Below are 18,599 nucleotides of genomic sequence, written 5' to 3'. Positions count from 1 at the left end.
CTTATTGGGCTGAAAGCCTTGTTTGAGTAGCCTAACGCTCTCTAGGAGCTTGGTCGAGTCATTTTGATATGACAGAGTGGGCTGGATGGCCTTGAATTGGGCTAAATGCCTTGATTAACTTGTCTTGCCGTTTTCAAAAAGTGTTGCCGAATGGTCGGTCGGTCGATCAGCAGAGGCCGAAGGGACTTTTCGCTGACATCCAACTGTGTTCCACACATCCTGGATCAACACTCGGCCTCGTCCGTTTCTCCTCATGAGGTCGTCTGTTTGCCTGGGATTAAGGAATTTAGTGTGGACGGGGACGAGTCCTCGTCTTTAGGGAGTGGGTCCATTTCTAGTGCGTACTAACTCACCCCCACCTATTCTTTTGTGTCCCTGCAGCCGAACATGGCGCGTACGAGGCAAACGCACGACCTTCATGCTGCCAGAAATCCTGATGGCACTCTTGTTCAACCTTTGGCCTCTTATGATCCGAACAACACGGACTTAGAGACCACAACCTCAAACACAAACACAAACACCACCACTACTATTGATGGTACTGCGTGCTCGGTGGTCGAGGTGACCACCTCTTTTGAAGAACGCCATAATCAATTAGGCACCTCCACTTCTGGGAGGGGTCCGAATGTAACCCGCGCTTTATTTGCTAACTCGATCCTTGGAGCGGATGAGTTACCGAGTTCTTTGCCCCGCTCTCCTCCTCGAATGGTCACAGGTCAACCTGACCAAAATCGGCCCGAGAAGTCATTGCACCACCACCGTATTCAATATGGCCGAAGTCGGCCACAGTCTTCGGTGGCTGCTCAAGCACAATACCAAAATCATCCAGGCCCTTTTGTTGAGGTTGGGCAATCTCTTGCTCCCCCTTTCTCTCGAGCTCTCACGTCGGTAAGACCTAGGGCCGGCATAGTAATTGCCGAACCCACCGACTCCCCCCACCCCGTTCCATTTGGAAGTCACAGTTCTAGGGTAAGAGCAAAAGAGAAGGGCAAGGCCCCTATAGTGCTCGAGGAACCATGATCGGCCGAGCTAAGGCAGGGTAAGTTGGAGGAAGTTCCACTGAGGCGGACGAGTTGGACAGGGTCTTGTCTCAAGACTTTAGTTCAGCAAGGGGCCCTGAACCTCAGCCGGTCGAACAGTAGGCTGAAAATGCTGCCACCGAGGCAGAGGAAGAAGAAAATGATTTTAACAGCCCCTACGACTGTATGATTGGGGACATAGCCCTGGGGTACCTCAATGAGTTGTGTGAGGAATGAAGGGAATTCCTCATGCTGGGGGAGGGCTTTGGATAATTCCTCCTCGGACCTCTAGGTCTGTTGCTGCCTCAGAGGACCCTAGGATCATCTGCCGAGGCTTTAATGTATATAGGGCGGCCCTTGAGGTTGGTCTCCGCTTCCCTTTTCACCCATTCGTCCAGGAGCTGCTGGATGAATATCAAATTGCCATGGTCCAGCTTGCGCCAAACACCTGGGCCTATATTTTTGGATACTTGGTGACCTGTTTAAGGATGGGCTTCACCCCTAACTTCCCAGTCTTCTGCGCCATGCACAACATGGTGAAGCTAGATGCCGTCTCGGACGGGTGGTTTGTCTTAAGCACCCAGCCAGAGTACATGGTGTGCATGCATAAGCCGTCCAAGTGGCGTGACTAGAAGTAGAGGTTCTTCCTCATAAAGACGGGGGACAAGGAGTTTAACAAAAAGGTGAACAATTTCAACTCCTCTCCTGTTCAGCTTGGACGAGGGGATCAGCGACCGACTCGCCCCCTAATTCACCCAGACCATGTTGATCTGCTTGACTATTTCAGGGTCAAGCGAGAGTTTAGAGAGGGGTTCCGGGTACCTGTTATTCCCAAGTGGTTCCCCTTAGTGAACTGGTTAAGGGATCCCCTGTTCATGTCCTCATTTGGCCTGCTCCGAAACTATCCTCAAGGTTGGCTTTTGCATCATGCATCATTGACTATGTTTTTACTCATAAATTTCTTCTAATTCTTTTTCTTTTGTTTGTAATAGAGCAAGCCATGTCTCAGCTTGATCCAGCTCAGAAGGGTGAGATGGACGTGAACGAGTTCAACATGGAGCGCTACAAGCTCATGCGAGCTCAATATGAGGCAGCAAAAGGGGGTACGACTATTCTCTTTGCCTTGAACTTTTGTCTTCTCTCTTTTTTTTTTATTGCATCTGACTTGCTATGCTTCAGAGGATGACGTTTTTAATTTGAGTGGGTCGCTGTATGCATTTCACTCCTAGCCAAGTGAATATAGATTGTAGGTCTATTACTACAATTCTACTTGAATAGCTAGTAAATTAGCTGACGCTTCAACCCTGGCCAAGTGAACTTGAATTATATGTTCTTTACTGCAATTCTACTAGGACAGGCCGTAAGCAATTCTGCCGAGTGACTTTCTTTTCATGCTTCTATCCTTCAATGCTATTCAAACGGAGGTTTCTAACTAAACCTTTTCTTGTCTTTTCAGTCAGCTACTCCTAGACCTGCGAGGAAGCGACCGACGCGTGCTTTGAATGATGATGAGTCGTCCAAAGCTCGCAAAGTTTTGGCGTCCAGAACGCCGGCGGCCAGGGAAAGGTCGCGGGTTGCATCGGCGCAACCTAAATTGGAGAAACCCCAACTAGTACTTAGTGTGGACTTCAAGCCCTCGGAGCCACCTTCGTCCGACCCCAGACAACACGGCGGGCCAAGACTTAACTTCGCATGTTGAGTTTTTGGGAACTAAGCCTTCTAGTTCCCAAACTGAAGGGGAGCTGCTCTCTTCGTCTAAGGAGGCCGAGAAGCCTCAACTGACGCCTCTTCCTGAGGGGTGTCCGTGCTTTGCAAATCTCTCAGAAGGTACTTGTAGACATCTAAAAATGTCTCCCCAAAACCAAACCCGATGATGAACAAACTTTCACCGCCACTATTAGTCGGGTTTAGTATTTAATCCCGAGAGTGCTTAAAAAATCGTATTTTATTAAATTCATATTTTTGAACAGTCCATGGATTAGTCTTGATGTTTGGTAAAAGCATAGTTTTAATTTCAGCCCAAACTTATTAATTAATTCTAGCCCAAACCTTTTTTATTTTATTGCTTTATTATTTATTTTTGGCCCAATCCCTTTATTTATTTTTATTTAATTATTTTCTTATTTTAGCCCGAATAATAAAAAGTCAGAAAAGGCCCAAAATTATCAATCGGCACTTAAAATGCCGAAGGAAATTAGGGTTAAAAATGTATTTAGACGGAAAAACAGGCAGGAATTTCCCGCGCCACGGCAGGTACCTACCGTGTCACGGGAATCCTTCCCGTTTGACGGTGGGATTTCCCGTGACACGGGACATTCCGTGTCTTTTCCGCGTAAACCCTTAACGTGTTTTTTATCCCGTTTTCTGAAAATTTCCCGCGTCACACCAAAAATGTACCGTGTCACGGGAAAATGTACCGTCTGACGGTGGAGCTTCCCGTGTCACGGGATACTTTTTTAGGGTTTTTATCATTTTAGGGTTCCGTGTGCTCCCTCAGCACATTTTCCCTATAAATACCCCCTCATTTCTGATGAACGGGGCACCGAGCAATTCGATTATTTTATTTTCTCTCTTCTATGCTTTAGCCTAAACACTAGCCTACCCTTTTCTACTTCAAAATTCCTTCTTCAAGTACTCAAAGGAGTCCATACTTCACTCGTGGTTCCATCCTTAAGCCAAGGCGTGAAAGGTAGAATTGTTTGAGGGTTTGGCCCCAAAATCAACTTTACTTTATTTAATTTAATTTAATCATTGCTTTATTATTTTCTTGAATTTACTAACTCGTTTATTATTTTGTAGTTGCAAACAAACAGAATCAAAGTAAGAGTCATGCTCCTTTTATTTTTATTATTTTTCTAACGATTTTATGTTGTTGGAATTGTGATTAATTTGGTTTTGATATTAATGTTGTTCTATTATTTTATGATCACTATATTGCATGTTTAAAGGGAATATGTAATTGAAAATCACGCCTAAAAAGATAATTTGGACAACCGGTTTAGGTTCCTTTTTAATCTTGTTATTAATTCAAGTGATCACAATATTTTAGAATTATGTGTTGCATTAATATTCAACCAATTTAGCTAAATAATAGTTTGGAGCAAATTGAATATTCTGTTTGTATGCCTTTGAGATCGCAGGAATGCTTTTCACTATAAGAATCGAGTAGAGGCCAATACGGGCGAATGTGACTCCATGACTCACTTCGTACCATCATCCCCGATCCTCCTTTCGTGGTTCCGAACCATATGGAGTTAGTAATCTCATGGATTATGAATGGGGTGTAACCTTCACGGGTCAATCGTTGTTGCCTATCGTTGTCCCTTATCGTGGTTCCCTTTTTATGATCCGTGAACGATTTACAAGTTCCTTAAAAAACTTGTTGGCGGCTCCCTACTTTATTTGTCCCTAATCGTTGTCCCTAATCGTAATGTCAATTCCCACTTCCTATGAGTGCCAAGCATATTCACCACATGCTTTTAACGTAGGCGTACTTCGAGCGACGCCTACAGTACTTAAACTTCTTCGTCTTTTCCCTTCTAACACTAGTACAGGAAAAAAAATATTGCGACACTAAGAAATGGGCTCGTGTGACGCAAAAAAGCGCTGCTACACCCTATACCAACGCCACGAAAAGTGTCGTTTAAGTCGTTGCCACATGACCCTATAGCGACACTATTTATTAACAGTATTTAAAAAAGTGTGGCAACCTTGATGCGCTTTTTGGCATCTTATAGAGGCACTTGTAAGCGTCGCCAATTCCTTGGAATCCGCATAGTACACAACCTACCAAGGCACTTGTAAGCGCCGCCATAGCTTGTAAGGAGTGCTCTTCTATACTTTTAGCGTCACTTTTAAGCGTCGGGATTATTTGTGTAACGCACTCCTATAAAGGCACTTTTAAGCATTGTAAGAGGTAAACTAGCACGCTATCTTACAGTATGTAAAGGCACTTTTTAACGTCGCAAGATGTACAATGGTGCGGTTCTATAATAGCATATGTAACAACATTTAGAGCGTTGCTAATAAATTACCTGCTTTTTACATGATAAAATTGTAAACACTAAAAATTTTATTAAAAATAAATTATAATCGTAAATGTCATCGAACAAGAAACATTGAAATAAAGTATCTAAAATCATTTAAACAAAATAACTATCTAAATTCCTACATATATATATAAAAAAAAAACGTTCAGTAGCTAGAATGTAATTAATGCCTAATCCAAAACTATGCAAATATAAGATATATTTTATATGACTAAATATTGATGCTATAAAATTTTCTTCATGTTCCAACTTTGAAGTTGCCAAAGCATAACCTGCATGAGTGAAAACAAATAGTCAACTACTATATTAAAAATTATTATATGATGAAAAAATAAATAAATAAATTATTGAACCTTAATATTATGTGATAAACACAAGTCCATGAGCTACCAAGATTATCTAGGGGTTCGAGACTTCGAGTAAATATATGTTAGACATTTAATAACCAATCTAACCTTAATTAAAGATCTTGGTAACGCAATAACTAATCTCTACGATTAGTGTCATTGTTAGCTCTGGGAGAAGCTTCAATATCCTAGAGAAACAACAAAGGAAAAAAGTTATCAACTTCATAACATCACGTTAAAAGGCGCGAATGTACCAATCAATAATAAGAAATCAAACCTGGAAAATTACTACATACATATTACGAACATTCCCAAAATTAAACACTCAAAGATGAAAGAGACATTCCCAACATTAAACAAAGTATTAATTAATAGTTCTTACATTACTAACATTATCATAAATGTAATATGCAAAAGTGTTAATTTAGAATTTCACAAACGACAATGTTCAACCAATTTCACTTAAAAGTAATGAAAAAAAATTGTAACCAAATAAGTACGATCCTTAATTAAGTGTTCCAAGTTCTTACAACATATTTCTTTTACATGATTCTGGTAAGTAATCATACAAAGAAAAATAAGCAACTTATGTAACTATGAGACGGAACCATTTTCTACTTATTACAATTACTCTACCTGTAGGCTAACTTCTAAACAAATACTTTACAGTAGTATAGGCATGGGAAAAAAAGAGCAAGGTGCCAATTAAATGGGTTTTGTATATGGACAACCATATCAAGACCATGCCATAGCTATGAAAGACATAAATTAGGAGCTGTAATATAGTATTATAATTAATCACCTGTTGATTATCATCTTCTGCCTCAGATTCATATTCATCAGATTCGGAAGCAAGAGAATCTGTTTCAGATTCAGTTTCTAAGACAAGAGTAACAAGAATGTTATGATCTTCTAGCGTCCTTTTCATCTTTGTAATATTATATGCTTGCTTTGGGACACGATGTCTCAATCTATTCACTTTATCCTTCAGTCGTTGAAAATAGTGTATAATTGTTGCTTCATTATCAGAGGACATTTTCAAACCATTGCAAAATCAAGGATAAGAGGAATCTCCCACATCCGATGGCTTAACACCTAATCCTAAACCATGGACACGAACATATTGATCTTTTCCCATAACTTTTATTTTATTTCTGCTATCTTTGAATAATTTTTTTATTTGCCGCCTGCTTTAAGCGGTTGTTGTAAGGATTTTGCCGCCTTCTGAGATGTTTTGATATATGTTATTTGCATCCTTCTGAGCGGTTTTCTGCATTTTCGTACTTAGCAATTTTTTGTTATGCATGTTTTTTTTTTTGTTTGCTGCTTCTTCGTACGAGTACCTGGGGTATGCCTCTTTATTTGGCATTCGCCTAGTCCAAATTCCAAGTGGTTTGATTAACTTAGTAGATTTTATACCTTGAAGGGTATGACTACTAGTAAGTTAATCAAATCATATATAATGATTTCCCTTAGACTAGGTGAATGCCGAATAAAATTTTAAGTTATACGACCTTTGTTGGCTTTGATTGAGTCGTCCGTTGAAGCTATCGCTTGGACGGACCCAAGAAATTCCAAGTATGGTCTCAACTTGTGAATTTCCATTCATTAGACTCGTTCGCCTAGGGAAATCTTTTCCCTTATATGGGCAATTTATGCCATAGGCAATTTTTTCTATTTTCCCTTTTTGTCTACTATTCGTCCTGATGGGGTCGAACGGTTAGACTGGCCCTTAAGCTTATTGGCCGAGTGGCTGATCAAAGTATGCCCTTGCTGCATTTGGCAGTCGACATTTTATTAGGGCGCAGCCGAGTGATTTGGCTAAGGACGCGCTTCCTTAACACTCTTCTCGGCCAACACTTGACTTGTGGCCGAGTATCTACTGTTAGGGTTTTCACTCAGCTGATGCAAATCATCGTTCGATTTAGTGTGGACGAGCCAATGTATTATGTTAGACTCTCATTAAAATCCTACTCGGCCCACACTTCATGCCCTATTTTGGAAGACCGAGTTTCCATGTTGAGGCAACATGGGTTTCTCTATTCAGGCGGCCGCTAGGCTTATTTTTGTAGTGGCCGACCAGCATATATGTGAGCCACCATGTTTTCAATTTCATTCGACATTTAGCTCTATATAATTATGAACAACATTAAGAATAATAAAATTAACAACAATGCTTGGATTTTCATTAATATTTGTCAAAATTTTTACATTATTGGTGGTCGTTCAGCTTAATTACATCATTCGGCCATGAAGGCTTAGTTTAACTACTTGGTCATAAAGACTGATGCAAAATTTGGCTGGTAAGCTTTAACAAAATATTTTTTCAGATTGTCCGTATTCCATGTTCAAGGAATAGGACGACCATCTAAGGCTTCAAGACGATAGGTTCCATCTCGCACTTCTTCTGTGATCCGGTAGGGCCCTTCCCAATTTGGGTTTAACTTCCCATCTTCGTTGGCTCGGCCTACTGCTTCCATCCTCCTCAAAACTAAGTCCCCCCATCTTCAGCGGACGCTTAGACACTCGGCGGTTATATGCCCTTGTCATCCTCAAGCGATAGATCTCATGTCTGAGTGCCGCATTGCCCCTGGCTTCTGGGAGGAAGTCCAGGGCGGTCTTCATGGCCTCCCAATTGGCCGATTCATCATACAACATCACCAAAAGGGTAGGCTTGTACATCTCAAGCGGGAGTTTCGCCTCAGCACCATAAACCAAAAAGAATGGGGTCTATCCTGTGGAACTTTTTGCTGTCGTTTGTATGGACCATAACACATTAACCAACTCGTCTGTCCATAGGCCACCTGCTTTCTCAAGATTACACTTGATGGCATTGCAGATTAACTTGTTATAGGCCTCGACTTGGCCGTTGGCATATGGTCGGCCAACCGAGTCAAAACGGTGAGTGATGCCCTAGCCTCTTAACCATTCTTTGAGCTGGCGCGTTTCAAATTGGGGTCCATTATCGAACACCATTGACTGTGGCACTCCATAGCGTGTGATTATAATTTTCTAAATGAAAGCTGACACGTCCGTCCACTTGATCCCTCGGACGCCCTTGGCTTTAACCCACTTTGTGAAGTAGTCGACTGCTACTAACACATACCGCCTTTGACCAGACGCCGGCGTATAAGAACCTAAGATGTCAATGCCCCATTTTGCAAAGGGGAGTGGACTACTTATGGTCAACAAACTATTAGCCGGGCGATGATATAGGTTGCAAACTTTTGGCATTTATCGCATTTTTTCACCATCTGAATTTAAGCTCGGCCAATAATACCCTAGGTGGGTGGCTTTCTCGGCCAAGGCACGTCCTCCGATGTGCGAACCACAATGGCCCTGATGGAGGTCGTCTAGCACATTGTGCGCCCTTTCCGGGGTAATACACTTCAGGTAAGGTTTCACAAAATCTTTCTTGAATAATTCCCCGTTCTTCATCTCGAACCAGGCCGCTCTCTTTTTCATCAACCAGCTCTCTTTCGGATCGGCAGGAAGCAATCCATCTCGCCGATAGGAAATAATTCTGTCCATCCAGGTTGAGTTTCTATCAATGGTCTGTACTGGCTAGGCATCGATACTCCCTTTTTCCTTTACTTCCCATAACACTAATCGATGGCAACGGGTCGGACTCGGAGCGGATTATGCTAAATCCGACTCCGACCCGACAGGAAGTCGGAGGTTAAATCCGACATCCGACTCCGACATCCGACTTTGACATCCGGCTCTGACTTCAATATCCGACCTCCGACTCCGATTTTTTTTTCATTATTCAATATACTTTGAGATGTTGGGCTATTTGGGCCTTTACAACCCACACCCAATGCCACCATGACCCACACAAAAATCCACTATCTATTGGAGTCGGAGTCGGACAATCCGTTAAAGACGGACATTTGTCAGAGTCAGATTTTTTTTCTCGGATTTTTTATAGGATCCGACTCGGAGTCGGATTATTTTAACGGAGTCGAACTCGGATTACTTTTTTCTCGGACTCGAAGCGGATATTTTACCTCGGATTGGGGCGGAGTAGGGTCGGATTCGGACTAGATTGCCATCCTTAAATCTGGGAGTATCACATGATGCCGAGGATGCTAATTTGGACAGGGCATCCGCTTGATGATTAGACATACTGTAGACACCCATTTGTGTCTCCCCAAAACCAAACCCGGTGATGAGTACCTTTCACGTCGAATCATAATCGAATGAAGCGAAACTGTGGAAGGTTTAGTGTTGCGAAAAGTTTTAATTTCTTTTCTCTTCTCCTTGTTTTTGAAAACTTATTTTAAGAAAACAGCCAATCCAGTTTGGTTGGTCCATGATATGGGTCCAATAATAGTGTAGTTGGATGAGGCTTGACAAGAGCTTTCCAACGATATATTATAAGCCCAATTCCGATGAATATTGAGGAAGTTATGGCCAATTTACTAAACTGGGCGCGGTTTGAGCTTTATATGCGGCCCAATGATCTAGGGTAGGGCCTAATATGATTTATCATTCCTAATGCAATTAGGAATGGTTTTAGTCTTCTAGATTCTTCTAGAAGGTTCTTTTCATTCCTAATTCAATTAACATTGATAAATTGACTTTTGTTGACTTTTCAGAGTTTTAATTAAAATCAAAGAGCATTTTCGAGGGAAATATACGATTTTATCCTCCTGTACGGCAAACTTTATCTAATTTGAGAAAGCGCGTCAAAAACAGTGTTGGCGCCAAACGCCAGGCATTGGCGCCTGGCGCCAATAGCCTAATGTTGGCGCCAGCTCTGTTTTTCGTGCCCCAAAGCTCTATTTTGTTAATTTTATCTTTTTGGCTGATTTTCTCTATAAATAACGTATTAAAAACTCCGTTTTCATACACCAATTCTCATCAACATTCATCTACATTCACTTACAATCAGTTTTCAACTCTCATTCATCAATTCTTTTATACTCTCTTTCTCCCTCTTTTCTAAACTTGCTTTTCAAATACAAAATTCCGCATTCACAAGATCTACAAACACCTAGCCATATTCGAAGCTGCCTTCGCCCTTGACGTGAAAGGTTTAATTTCTGAGGGTTTGGTCCCGTAGCAGATTCAATCCCCCCTCCCTTCATCGTCCCCAATTTCGAGCCCTTCCCTTTTACAAAACCAACATTTTCGACTGTTTATGGTTTAGGGGAAGGAGAAAGGTGGTAGGGGCCGGAAATTGGGAAGGGAAAGGGAGGGGGTATCAAAAATGGAGAAGGGATGGGTAGGGGCATCGAAAATTGGGAAGGGAAGGGGGCTAGAAACGACGACGGGAAAGCGGTGGTGGGTTGTTTAAGGACGGGGAATGGGTGGAGGGAGGGGGAAGGCTGGGGAGATCGATCGGCGGCGAGGATGGGGAGGGGGAAGGGCGGCGGCGAGGGTGGGTAGGGGGTGGGGGCTGGGCAGCGGGGGCTAGGTGGTGGTTCTGTTTTTTTTTTTTTAATTATTATTTTAACTTTGTTATTTAATTAATTAGGTTTTTTAAAAAAAAATTATATAAAAAAATTGACCAATGACATTGTGACACGTGTCACAGGTAACCTGTAAAACAGGTTACCAACCGGTTTTGTTTCATTTTTGGCAAATACATGTGAAAGGTGGTGTTATTCTGGAATAATCAAAAGGTGGTGCTATTACTAGAAGACCGGCCAAAGGTGGTGTTATTTTTGACAAATTTTCCAAAAATAAAATGAGATAGTGTTAGAAATCCTCATTGATTGATATTGGAGATCTTCAATACAAGTGTCACCTTGAATCATCAATATCAAATCATCAGTGAAATCTCTCACTTTCTCTCTCTAAATTTATCAATTCTCAAATGATTGTAAATTGAATGAGTCAAGAACACCTTTCTGAACAAATTTCTTGATGCTTTTGATGTTTATGTGGCCAAGAAGACAATGCCACAAGTACGTTTGATTTGAGTCGATGGTCTTAGCTTTGTTGACAATATTATTAACATTATAAACTTGTTTGTCCAATTAAAGCACATAAAGACCATTTTCAGAATGTGCAATACCATATAAAAAATTATCGAGATAAAACGAACATTTATCGTCCTTTGAAATTCAAAACCTTTGGAGTCCAACGATGAAATTTAAATAATATTTTTGGTAATGTTGGGAACATAATAACAGTTTTCAAGTTCCAAAACTAGCCTCAAGGGCAAAGATAAACATAAAGTTTCTATGGATACGACTGCAATTCTGGCTCCATTGCCGACCCGAAGTTCAACTTCTCCCTTCACTAGCTTCCTAATGTTCCTAGTGCCTGTGAATTAGAACAAAGGTGTGAGCCATATCTAGTATCTAATACCCACGAAGCTAAGCTCGTGAAGTTTAAGTATATAACGAATATACCTGATCCAAAAGCAACGGTTCCGTTCTTCTAATCTTCGTTGAATTTGACGCAATCTCTCTTCCAATGTCCCTTCTTCTAGCAATAGAAGCATTCGGAATCAGATTTAGAAGACGCTGCCTTCGTCTCCTTGTTATCCTTGGTAGCCTTAGATTTAGGCGGAAAGTTTTTCTTACCCTTTGTAGACACCTAAAACTGTCTCCCCAAAACCAAACCCGATGATGAACAACCTTTCACCGCCTATATTAGTCGGGTTGAGTATTTAATCTTGGATTGCTTAAATACATATTTCCATTTCATAAAAACAAACCAACTCCTATAACATTTCCCCAAACCATAACTTATTTTCCTCTTATCGTGCCTTTAAACCCAAAATAATTCATTTCGTGTCCTTAAAAATCATTCATTTCGTGTCCTTTTTATAAAAACATTTATTATTGTTTATTTTGGTCCATAATCTGGGTCAAATTATTTAATAATATGATTGAGCTTGAAAAGAGCTTTCCAACGATATATTATAAGCCCAAGTTTGAGTTATAACGAATAAGTTATGGCCAAAATATTAAACTGAGTCCAAACCGAACCTAAGCCCACCTTACCTACGACCCAATGATCATGTGGAGGGTCCAAATTATTTAATCCCATTGCTAAAACAATTACGATTAATTGGAAGCTTCTATAAGTATCTAAAAGATCTTAATTATCCTTTTTGAAAAGATAAGATTAAAGAGTTTGAAATTGAATAAAACTTTTCTTTTTGAAAGTCCTAATTCTATTCGAATTGAAAGACGTTCAAATATAGACGGATATTATTTTCGTTCCTCATAGTTTTTATCGAAATCTTAGATTGTTGGATAGCCCTTGAAATTATATTTTCAACGATATATTATAATATCAATTCCGAGCTATAACGGAGAAGATATGAATTAAATATCAAACTCTATACAAAACTGACACCGTCTCACTATTTCGGACATATATTTTGTTCTACAAAATATTTTAATCTGATTTTAATTGGGTTAGAAAGTAGACTTCAAGAGATTTCCAACGATATTTTATTTCTCTTATTCCGATTTTTGGATCAAAAGAAATGATAAAAACAAAAACCGTTAAAATAGCAGTTATCGAGTTTATTCCGATTTAATTCAGACCTTATCTTGTTTTTTTCGACCCTTCTTTTTTCTATATAAATAGAGGTCATATCTCCCTTTTTTCAATCATCAACAAGCTTGATCATCAAATAATTCTCTTCTACCTCTTTAGCCTAAACACTAGCCTCCCCATTCTTTCACCATTCCTTCCTTTAAGCACTCCAAGAAGTCCATATAATACTCAAAGTTCTATACTTAAACCAAGGCGTGAAAGGTATAATTGACTGAGGGTTTGGACCAAATCAACTCTATTTTTATTTAATTTAATTTAATTTCTATTTGATTTATATTTTTATATAACAATTTATTTATGATGCAGTAATTTAAAGGAACGCGCGGAATGTGAGTAATTAATTTAATAACTTATTTTTATTTTAATATTGCTAATGTCATGGTTAGTTTATTTTATATTTGATTTGACTAACGCTATTATTGTTAAATTGCTTCCAATATTAATGTTTATTATATTATTTTTTATTGATCACCATTGCATGTTAAAGGGAATATGTAACTGAAAATCACGCCTAATAAGATAATTTGGACAACTGGTTTAGGATCCTTTTAATCTTGTTGTTTAATCAAGTGATCACATATTTTATAGAATTATATGTTGCATTAATATTAAACCAATTTAGCATAATAATAGTTTGGAGCAAATTGAATATTTTGTTTGTATTCCTTTGAGATTGCAGGATTCACTTTTCACTATAACAATCGAGTAGAGGCCAATATGGGCGAATGTGAGTCCATGACTCACTTCGTACCATCATCCTCGATCCTCCTTTCCTTGTTCCGAACCATATGGAGTTAATGGGGTGTAATCTTCACGGGTCAATCGTTGTTGCCTATCGTTGTCCCTTATCGTGGTTGTCTATTTTTCTTAATTAAAAAACAAGATTAAAAGGATCCTAAACCAGTTGTCCAAATTATCTTATTAGGCGTGATTTTCAGTTACATATTCCCTTTAACATGCAATATGGTGATCAATAAAAAATAATAGAATAAACATTAATATTGGAAGCAATTTAACAATAATAGCGTTAGTCAAATCAAATATAAAATAACCTAACCATGACATTAGCAATATTAAAATAAAAATAAGTTATTAAATTAATTACTCACATTCCGGCGCGTTCCTTTAAATTGCTACATCATGAATAAATTGTTAGTAACTTCAATAAAAAAATATAAAGAAAATAGAAATAAGATTAAATTAAATAAAAAAGTTGAGTTAATTTGGTCCAAACCCTCAGTTATTTGTACCTTTCACGCCTTGGTTTAAGGATAAAACTTTGGGTATTATATGGACTCCTTGGAGTGCTTAGGGGAAGTATTGTGAGAGAATAGGGTGGCTAGTATTAGGCTAAAGAGGGAGAAGAGAATGACTTGATGATCAAGCTTGTTGATGATTGAAAAAAGGGAGATATGACCTCTATTTATAGAGAAAAAAGAAGGGTTGAAAAAACAAGATAAGGTCCAAATTAAATCGGAATAAAACTTGATTGACTGCATTTTTTGCGATTTTTGTTTTTATCATATCTTTTGATCCAGAAATTGGAACAAGATAAATAAGATATCGTTGGAAATTTCTTGAAGTCTACTCTCTAACCCAATTAAAATCAGATTAAAATATTCTTTAGAACAAAAGATATGGTCGAAAGAGTGAGAGAGTGTCAGTTTTGGATAGAGTTTGATATTTTATTCATATCTTCTCCATTATAGCTCGGAATTGATATTATAATATATCGTTGAAAATATAATTTCAAGGGCTATCCAACCATCTAAGATTTGGATAAAAACCATGAGGCACAAAAATAATATATGTCTATATTTTAACGTCTTTCAATTCGAATAGAATTAGGACTTTCAAAAAGAAAAGTTTTATTCAATTTCAAACTCTTTAATCTTATCTTTTCAAAAAGGATAATTAAGATCTTTTAGAAACTTATAGAAGCTTCCAATTAATCCTAATTGGTTTAGGAATGGGGTTAAATAATTTGGACCCTCCACATGATCATTGGGTCGTAGGTAAGGTGGGCTTAGGTTCGGTTTGGACTCGGTTTAATATTTTGACCATAACTTATTTGTTATAACTCAGATTTGGGCTTAAAATATATCGTTGGAAATCTCTTTTCAAGTCCCATCCAATTATTCAATAATTTGACCCAGGTTATGGACCAAAATAAACTGGAATGAATGTTTTTATAAAAAGGACCTGAAATGAATGATTTTAAAGGACACTTAATGAATTATTTTGGGTTTAAAGGCACGAAAAGAGGAAAATAAGTTATGGTTTGGGGAAATGGAATAGGATTTGGGTTGGTTTTATGAAATAGAAATATGGATTTAAGCACTCCAAGAATAAATACTCAACCCGACTAATAATGGCGGTGAAAGCTTGTCCCCGGACGTGGGTTGTAGATGGTTCGCTTGTCCCCGAATGTGGGTTATAAAAGGTTTGCTTGTCCCCGACGTGGGCTGTAATTGGTTCGCTTGTCCCCGAACGTGGGCTGTAGATGGTCCGCTTGTCCCCGAATGTGGGCTGTAATTTGTTTGCTTGTCCCCGAACGTGTGCTATAGATGGTCCGCTTGTCCCCGGACGTGGTCTGTAATTGAGACCTGCAAAATGAAATTTTATAAGGGACTCGTATAGACTATGATTGACTTGACTAACTGACTTGACCAAGCTTTGACTTGACACGACATGACATGTGTATAGCTTGTGGTTATGTGTGTATAGTTTTAGTGTGTGTGCATAGACACAAGCAATCGAAAATACAAGAGCAGAAAAATTCCGTCATTTTTGTCATGAGATGAGTGGAGGGTACCGACTCTCTCCCGTGAAAGACGTGAAAAAAAACTTCCCTCGATGAGAAAATTTTAAAAACGTTTTATAATTTCCCCAAAAGAAAAGTTATGAGAAAGAGAAAAAGTTTTGAACTTCTTCATTGAGCAAGACGAAATGAATCGCATGGATTAAATTGCTTGTCTTGAAAATAATTTATGCATGATGCATGTTCTTAGGCTAGGAGGCTAAGGACAATTACATCATGTGACACGATAGATGAATGAACTTAGGTCATGGAGCTAGGCATCATATATGGTGTAAAGAAACGATCTTGAACGTCACTTAGGTCTAGAAGCTAAGCACGTATATAGATGAAGTGATTATTTCATAATGAATGTTGCTTAGGTCAAGGAGCTAAGCACGATATGCTTTGTATGATTAAAAATCACTGATATATAAATGTTACTCAGCACATTATGCGATGCATGAAACAATGAACATTGCTCAAGTCAGGAAGCTAAGCAAATATATAACGTTTCTTTTAATGAATGTTGTCTTGAAAATGATGAAGCATTCGCGGTAGGGAAACAAGATTTCATGATAAAGGGTTCCTAAGGGAAACATGATATGGCTATGTATGTGTGAAAGACGTGTGTGAAAGTGATACTAGGTGAGGTTGCAATGGCTATTGTGAGGAAAATAGATGTGAGAAGAGTTGAGATGGTGACTCTTTAGGATTGGTAAGCTAAACGATGTGGGTTCAAGCCCCCAAGTCTAGCCTTAGATGGATAGGGTCATAGGATTAAGCATTGGATATTCTTTGATTCGATAATGCATATGAATGTGGCCGCACCTCAATGTGAGGTTGCCTATGTATCCGTTAGGAATTAGGCCGAACATAGCTCTAACCGAAATTTGCACAAGTGTGTGTACACCTCAAAGTGTTCTTTCAAGGGTTGTAAGGTGGTTAAGATGAAGGTTTATGGAAGAAAGTGTAATACCCCGTATTTTCATACGTATTTTATAATTAATTAATTAAGAATTATTTTATAAAAAGGGTATTTTAGTAATTTCATTATTTGGGGCCAAAATAATATTTAAATTTTAGCGCCAAATATAAGTATTTAATCATTTGAATAATTAATTATTTTTGGATTTCTAAATTAATAATATAGGTTTAATTATCTTTTTAAGGTCGGTCCATATTTTACTAACTATTTCAAGAGAAATATTTAATATACATTATGTATTTAACTAATTTTGATATTATCTAAAATATTTATTTATTCAATTATTTTATTATTATTGATTGTTATCACTTTAGTTTGTTAATTATTATATTTTAAATTATCCTCTAATTTTCTTCTTCATTATCTCATTTTGTTCCTATCTTTCTTCTCCCAACCATATGTATATCCATTTAAATTTTCTTATCTTTTAACCCAACTATTAATCTAGACTTAATTTGATTCAAGTACCTTAACAACCCCAAAAACTTATCACATTTTCTAGTAATCATATCACACCTTAAAATCTATCCTTTCTACATCCTAGCCTATAAATACCCCTTCATACCTCTCACATTCTTCACACCAATTCTCTTCTTTTCTTCTCCTCAATTTTACACAAATCATCCCGTTTATCTTTGAAGCCAATTTTCGGGAACTTCTGCTCAGTTTTTGGGGTATAGACGTTTCACAAAAAGTTGTTCCTCTTGAAAAGTCCTTGAGGTTAGGCTCAAGAATCACCCAATTCCGAGCTATATCAAAGGAGTTATAGCCTCTGAAAGTTCTGTCTATTATTTCCTACGCAAATCCAATTCTTCTCTTTTCTTCTTCTCTTCTCTTATTCAATTATTATTATTTTTATTATGGGGGATTTATAAAAATTATTATGAGTAGTTTTAATTATATAAAATAATATTTTTTAATGATGTTTATGAGAAATTAATTAAAAGGTTCGTGTACACATAGTTGGGGGTTTTTAATTATTTGTTAACCTTATATTGATTAAGGTTATATTTATTTGTAGGGTGTGTTCGACCAAGATTCTTGAGGTTCTTTTGGTGTGTATAGCTAAGCAAGGATCAAGGTACGTATAGGTGGCTAGGTCCTTGATACAATTTTTGAATGCGTGTTTTAATGATTTTTTTGAATAAATGTTGCGTATGAATATTTAAGTTAACAATTTTCATGACAAGTTAAAGTATATAATTTTGATTTGAAGGTTTGATCTCTAAATGTTGATCGATTAAAAAAAAAGTTATTTGATTTATAAATCACTTGGTTTAATTAATTTGTAGCTCGTTGTGAGCCTGAGTATTTGATATTTTAATTGTCCCTCTACCCGGGACTGGTTAAGTAAGACCATGAGCTTTGTATGATCTGGTCTTTCCTCGAGTATAGTATAACTTGCTTGGGGGGTGTGCACACTTGGGTGAGGAATTGGATTTAAAGAAATTGGTTCAAAAAGGAATTGGATTTTTAAAGGAATTGGTTTATCAATTATTTTGAATGTTGAATCATTGGAATTGGTTTTGAATCATGAGTTTTGGAATTAGTGGATTATTTATTGGAATCGATTTTAAAAGCATGTTTGCAAATAAATTGAGTTTACATTATCTTGCACTTATCGTACTTAGCATATTTTGCTAATCTGTATTTTCTATTTGTTTTGGTTCGCCCTGTTTACCGTAATGGTAAGCAGTGTTGACTATTTTCAGGTGGAGTCACGAATGAGCATATGGGAGTCCCGGGATTTGCTTCACCTAGTTTAGAAATGTTGGTCTTGTCTTTATTTAGAGTACTCATAACAATGTTACTATTTTCATAAGTATTAATAAAAGAAAGTTGAGTTTCCGCTGCAAGTTTTTGTTATTGAGT

Source organism: Chenopodium album, chromosome 1, assembly GCF_948465745.1.
Source record: "Chenopodium album chromosome 1, dcCheAlbu1.1, whole genome shotgun sequence".
Classification (NCBI taxonomy): domain Eukaryota; kingdom Viridiplantae; phylum Streptophyta; class Magnoliopsida; order Caryophyllales; family Amaranthaceae; genus Chenopodium; species Chenopodium album.
The sequence above is the reverse complement of the archived record's forward strand: the minus strand, read 5'-3'. Positions refer to the sequence as shown.